We start from the raw sequence: 6,000 nt of genomic DNA, 5'->3' as shown, positions 1-6,000 counted from the left end.
AAACAGAGAGGCTGTGGAGAAAGCCCGTGCTGCAGTTAGACTTTGGAAAGGCAGATATTTTTAGTACTTTCTGCCAGTGACTATCTAACATGTGCTGTGTCATTCAGGTCTACGAACCGCTTCCTCGTTCACAGAAACGGAGGCTGACTGAGTTGATGAAGCTTCGCTGCCAGCCTTCCCACCCACGTGGTCAGACATGAAGGGAAACTCAGCCGCGTGGTTTTCCTGTCTCCAGTGATGATCTGCTTCCAAAGCGGACTGACACAAAAGTTACTGAAGCTGCTGGGAAACGATGCCAGTGGTGGAAACTGAAGCGCTGAGGGTTAGCGAGATCAACGCTGACGGATGAGTGATAAGGAGGTGAAAAACTACGAAATACTAAAGAAAACATAACAGTTTAGTTTTTTTGTTGTTGTTTTTTTAGTTAGATGCATAAATGCGGGAAACTTCCACTTCCTCTAATCCAAAAAGGCGGCATTGTTTTTAACCAGTTCGCATTCAGAACATCTATGCGTGGAAGTGAAGTGTGGTTCTTAGTTATTCGAAGCAGCAACTCAGTTCCAGCATCAAGTGACGCTGGAACAAAGCAGGATGGAGAACATGAATAGAGCAGAGTGAGTCTCTCCTGTCATAAACTCTCTGGAGCTACAACTGAGAAAGGAAGGTAGATGAGAACAATTTCATCTGTATTTTCCAACCAGAGTCCAATGTGGCTCTATATTAAACTCGGTTTTTCCCTTGAGTTTGCATTTACATGAATATGATAATAATGTGCACCAACGGACTATTAAATCAGCATTAATTTAAGGTAAATTAAAAATCGGTGTCGGCCAGACAAAATGCACCAGTCTCCTCCCGTATCTCCACAATAAAATAGTGATGGAAGTCAAATGTTTCATGGATGTGTCACATTTCAATATGAATACTTTCATATTCATATTTCAGTCCATATATTGAAGGTTTATAAAACTAAAAAATGAAGGTCATTGACTTCCCAAAATTTTATTACATAATGCTTCAGAAAAATACTTTTTACTCACAGACGTCTCTTGGCAAAGAGATTTAAGGTTTGTTTTATGCTACATAAAAAAAAGTACAGATGTGTCTAGAGTACCAGCAGCAGAAGATCCATGGCATCACATACACAACCAAGGTCACGACTGCTAATGGGTGTGAGCGTTTCCTGCTTGGACATCAGAAAGAGTTTTCAATCATAATAACCCCCAAAGTACACTAAACTGCAGTTTCATACATATAGTGTGTCACACGATAAACTGATGGTGTCCCAAATCTCTGCAGCAGATGTGAATGGATCTACCAGTCGTGTGCTGAAACTGGGTTGGTGGTTCGCAGTGGAAACATATAAAACAGATAGCAAAGGTTTTGGGTTTCAAAGACGGACTGAATCGGCGCAAAAAAATCGATCCTGCGGGTCACGGAGTAAAGCAGGTGCTGCACAGGGAAGGTCGGCCCGGAAACAGGTGACTCCAGAGCCAGAACCCCTGAAGTGAGTCAGGGAGGGACGCTGAGTTGCTTTGAGTGTGTTTAATGTAGCAAGGCAGAGGTTGCGTAAGGACCAGCTGCTTTCCTCAATTGAGCTTCGCCAGATATTTCTGGCAATCTGTGCACCAGATACCGTCTTAATCAAACCTGATTCTAGTTTAAACACTCTTCTAAACAAACACATCAGATTTTTCCCCGACCTTCCTTTTTGTGCGTTCACGCCCTGCTTTTCTTCCAGAGTGCCTCTTTCCTTTCTAAAGCCGCTTGAGGGTGAAAAACAATGTTTGCACAGGTGTTTTACAATCAAAACAGATTCAAGTCGCCATAATTCCTTCGCTTCCTTTCTGGTTTTGTTGCATTCAGCATAATAGACTCTGATTTACTTCGGCTAAGGTGTAAGTTTAGAGGAAATATATTGCTCAACCTGAGATGAGGGATGTGTTCCCAGGTTTAACTGCTGAACAGGGAGGCAGATATTTAGAGTCAAGGGTCTTCCAGGATCCCAAATGCATTTCACTCTAAACGTTCCCTTGAAACGAGAAACATAAAATTTTATTTCATATTTATCACTAAGAGTGCACGCCATTTAATGACCTAATCGTGACATGTGGACTGCTGCTTCAAGAGCAACAAAAATACTAGATTTAGATCAACTGAGCGCTGCAATTAGTTGGATTTACTCTTTAATTGCTGTAGCATATAAAAATGACGGCTCGTTGTTTCTGCAGTCGTATGTCTCTGTTCAGCTGCAAGCATTCACTGTGAGGTTGAAACGTCTGCATCTCTATCTGTGATGCTCACCTGTTGAAGCAAAGTCTTCAGAATATCACCAAAACAGCAGCTGCACATGTGGCTGTGGGTAAACAGAAAATATTTTTTTTTAAAAAAAGATTGAGAGTCGTGCAAAAACTAGAAACAGGGATGACCATAGGAGAGAGAAAAGCTGGCTGACAGCTGTTTACTTCCACAAATATCTCTTTTCTGCAGATGTTTCCAGGCACGCCGACGATGAAAAGAGACGCAAAACAGTGCAGGAAGTCCAAAGAAAGACTCAGAACCATATTTTTTAACGTTTTGTTTTTGAGTTTGCGGAGTAAACTCATTGAGTTTTACTTGCGCAACGAAAGGCCTGAGTGTTTGAAAACCGAAAGGACTGACAACAGCCGACCTTCTGGAGCCTATAGAGCAAAGGCCATGATACGTCTCGCTGTGTTTGTGATGCACCGAACAGGCCAAAAACAAGCTTAAACAATTTACAGGCCACAGGATGTCTCCAGAAGACAGAGAATGACTCTAACGGTGGTCAGCTGGGTCTTAAAGGTGATGATGATATATCAGATCTCTCCTGATTGTTTTGAGTGTTGATGTTGGTGTGCAGACGTGAATTTGCGCCCAACTCCACCTCTACCACAAAACTTTCAGCATAAAATTTGCACACTCTAATCTCTTAAAAGCCTAACAATCTCGGTGTCTCTCTGAAAACTTTATCTTTAAGGTTTGCCACATTTACTCAGTGGGACATTCGGTTTTTATGGAAAATTGTGTCAAAAAACATTTAGTTTGTCAAAAACACTGACTTTATGAATATGAATATTCCTCAAAATATTTCTGTCATCCTGTTTAGAAATGTCAAGAACTGCACATCAACCATTTTTGTGTTTTCCTTTTCATTTTAAAATATTGTTCATGTCTTTAGCATTTTTGGCCATATTTACTGAGGGCCTAAAGAGCCGCAAGCTGCTCCGGAGCTGCAGGTTGCAGACGCCGGTGTAAGGGTTCGATCGGGTAGGACAAACATCCAGTGGAAGTCATACACATTCACCTTCTTTTGAATAAAAATAAATTAAAACATTGTGAAAGTAAATTAAAAGCATGTGGTCGTGGTTAACAACTCTCACTGTGTTGCGGAGAAAAATATTCATAAGTGCACAGTTTCCTCAAATGTATCCGTCTGTACTTCTAGTCTGTGGCTATCCAGTTCTGTGGATCAGGAAAGCTTTGTCTCATTTTCCACATCAGATACGTCGGCAGGAAAAACTTTAACTTTCAGGACTGTGCTTTCTGTTTAATTCTGTGGCGAGAGATCAACTTCGGCTCGTCGGCTGAATGTGAAGGAAGCTTTAGCATTTTTGAAAAGACCTTTGTCCCCTCAGGGGGAACGAAGGCAGGAAAAGCAAAAGGAGAAACCGGGGAAGAAGATGAAAAGTGGAGGAAATGACATAAAGCAGCTTTCAGTGCCTTGAAATGCTTCACATAGTCAAATAAACAAAAACAATGAATTATGAACTGGTTTGTTAAGGTTTCAAAAAATGTTATCCACAAACAACCCGGTCCGGTCTGGAACCATTAGCAGCAATCAATCAACTGTCCTTGGTGAGTTTTTGGTCTGTGACTGCTTCCTGACTCCTAGATGTCAGTGACCCTTTAGATGGAGGCAGGATGATGAGTTGTTTTTTGTGACCTTTGACCCTGTGTTGTGACACAGGTTATGTTTATTGTACAGGTTTTGCATTAATCAGGCCTGGGTCCGATCACTGCAACATCGCTGTATTTTCCAGACCCACATGCACAACAACATCCTTTTTGGCAAATGTTACGAGAAGGCATAAAATGTCAAAGTAAAACAGAGGACGATGACAGACTTCAACAAATTATCAACAGTGACAATATGGTTGTTTTTAAAAAAAAAAAAAAAAAGGTAATCCAATCTCCTCCAGCTCCCCTCTGTCCCTTTCTGTCGGTATCGCCACGTAAGATTACTTTTCATTGTCGCTCTTCCTTAGGTCCAGATTCCTTCATTGCAATTCCACATGTGTCTGAATCTGAAAACAGGGCTGATAACAGGCATATGAATAAATAGGCCCTGTCACTGAGCAGCAGCGGTACATGATGCTCCTGAGATGCATTAACATAAACTGGAGTCTTTCCAGCCTCCCTCAAGCAAAACTGAGGAGGAAAGGGAAGGCTGAGAAGAGGGAAAGGCCTGGCATAAAGATTAGATTAGCACTTTAAAACATCTGTGAACTCGTCTGGCTCAAACTACTTCTTCCCCCTCCAGATCATAGCCAGCTTTTACAGTTATTCCTCCACCTCTCTTTTCATCCGCTGGCCTTGTGCATTATTTTTCATTTCTCTGGGCTTTTTCGGTCGTTAGGCAGTTCTTTTTGTATTTTATATAGGGAAATAGTATTTAGAACGTTGCCATGACAATGCAGGCTGTCCAATCATTAAAAATTTTAACTCGGCTTTGTTATTTTTTAGTAGCATTTTTCTGCCGTCATGTTCTGCTCCACGTTGATAAGGTTTTCAGAATCCCAAGAGCATGATACTGCCACCGCCATGCTTCACGGTGTGCTGTTAAAATGCATTAGCTTCTGGTCTAATGTCCAGTAAACCAAATTCTCTTAATAAGACCAAACAAGCTTGCTTAGTTTAATGAATGTATCTACTTTTCCAGAGTTTAAGTCTCTGTCAGGCCTTTGGGCAAATTTCACACAAGTTTTCAAACAAGTTTTCTTCAATGACTTGGCTTTCAGTTTGACATAAAATAATGTTTTGATTTAGCAAAAAACACAATTTAATTGAAGATGACTCTGTTTATAAAAGCAGCATTAAAGGAAAGCAACGTAACATACACATTGCGTCCTCTGAGCTTCATTCTTTGATGGAGTGTTGAAAAAAAAATTCTTTTTTTTTTTTTTAAGTTTCACATTTGTGACAATCACCACTGCGATAAATCAATGCTTCCTCAGTAAACTGGCTCTGGACGGTAGTTATATTTTTATTTGATGGGATGGACAAGTGCGAAGATACGAAGTATAATCAAACCAGTATCTAAAAAGAAGACATTGCAGAACAATGTCCCAATGTGTTCAATGCAAACAGCCTGTTGCATTAAGATCCTCTTGGAAACAGAGTCCTGATTACGCAGACAGACAGAATAAAATAAGTGTGTCCGATTGCACAAGGAGAGTGGTAAAGGTGGAGAATACGCTCAGGAGGACATGGGTGTCATGGGAAGGAGAGGCGCTGCACCGTCACTTTAAAAAAATCACATAAAAAACTTCAGTGTTTCCACACTTTTTTTTTTTTTTTGTCACTTTGTGTATTTTTCTGGAATTTTGTGTGATACGAGTCCAACAAATTAGGGCAAATTTGTAGGAGGAAGGAAAAAGATATGCAGATATGCTTTTACCACATGTCTACATCAGCCTTGCAAATCTGGAGACTGACAATTTTCCCACTAGTCTTTGCAAAGTAGTTCCAGCTCAGTCGGGCTGGGTGCAGAGCGTCTGTGAGACACGCCACAGGATAGTTTTGGCGTTAGCCTTTTGATTTTAGCTCTTTGAACAGCTTTCATGATCATGATGCTGCCTCCACTGTTCCAAGGTTAGGGAACAGTGTTTTTTACAACAATGTGTTGTAAAAAACATATTGAATATTACAATAGGACAAAAAGTTACCCCTACATACATGTTTGCTGTTTTCTTGTAGTTG

The sequence above is a fragment of the Poeciliopsis prolifica genome, unplaced genomic scaffold (assembly GCF_027474105.1).
Source record: "Poeciliopsis prolifica strain line A6 unplaced genomic scaffold, Auburn_PproV2 SCAFFOLD022, whole genome shotgun sequence".
In the NCBI taxonomy this organism is placed as follows: domain Eukaryota; kingdom Metazoa; phylum Chordata; class Actinopteri; order Cyprinodontiformes; family Poeciliidae; genus Poeciliopsis; species Poeciliopsis prolifica.
The sequence above is the reverse complement of the archived record's forward strand: the minus strand, read 5'-3'. Positions refer to the sequence as shown.